General features: G+C 37.6%; 1 long non-coding RNA gene across 1 annotated transcript; it reads left to right on the top strand.

The window, feature by feature from the left end:
• Positions 1-62: 62 nt before the first annotated feature.
• On the top strand, positions 63-653 carry LOC116089350. The gene is made up of 2 exons (XR_004118302.1): positions 63-189; positions 366-653. It is a non-coding gene; the product is annotated as an uncharacterized LOC116089350 (long non-coding RNA).
• Positions 654-894: the final 241 nt, after the last annotated feature.

Here is an 894-nt window from a genome sequence, read left to right as displayed (position 1 = left end):
GCCGTGTTCCAGAAGAGAAGTATGTGTTCCAGAGGAACAGTATCACCGGAAGAAGTCACGGAACCATGTCATGTGCTGGGATGAGGACAAGAGCTAAATGGTGTCTATCATGCTTGAAGATGTTGACCTCAATGAAAGTTGTCACACTGGAGTATGAAGGAGTGAATGAGAAGTAAAGTGGGCTCTGAGGTGAGGGGGACAGAAAATAGTACTGAATGTCAATGTTGGCATAGAATACCTTTTGGGAGGAGATTCAGGTTGTCTTCCAGTGAGAAAGTAAATGGAGGGAGAGAGGCGTCAGTGCCCAATGCTGAATAAGTCACTTGAGAGCTTACATTATCTTGCTTACTGAAATCTCTTCCCAGCAACTGATTCATTCCAGCAAGCAATTTGAAAAACAAGACAAAGAAGGCTTTTAATTATGAAGACCTGGAATTGGCACAAATGTGCTTTTCTGAAGTCATATGAAACTATGAAACTGTTCGAAAGAGTATTTCCCACCCAATGAATAATGTTGTAAGCCCCCTGAAGGCAGAAACTATATTTTCATGATATTTGTCCTCAATAAATCCTTGTTGGGTTACTGAATCATATGTGATGTTAAAGTGAATAAAATTGTATAATAAAGTCTTCAAACCAAAGGCCCTATAGAAGTCATCAAGTCAAATTGCCTCCCTTATTTATTTATTTATTTATCATACAATGTATTTTGATCATGTTTTTCCCTTCCTAAACTCCCAGATCCTTTCCAACCCTTGTTCATTCCCTCCCCCTTCTGTTTTATGTTGGCTCCTGAGGCCTGTCCTGGAAAGTGATTCATATGTATATACATATATATAAATATATATGTATGTATATATATATATATACACACACACATATACATATATATAT

Source organism: Mastomys coucha, unplaced genomic scaffold (assembly GCF_008632895.1).
Source record: "Mastomys coucha isolate ucsf_1 unplaced genomic scaffold, UCSF_Mcou_1 pScaffold14, whole genome shotgun sequence".
Lineage (NCBI taxonomy): Eukaryota > Metazoa > Chordata > Mammalia > Rodentia > Muridae > Mastomys > Mastomys coucha.
This window is presented reverse-complemented; position numbering and strand designations above follow the sequence as displayed.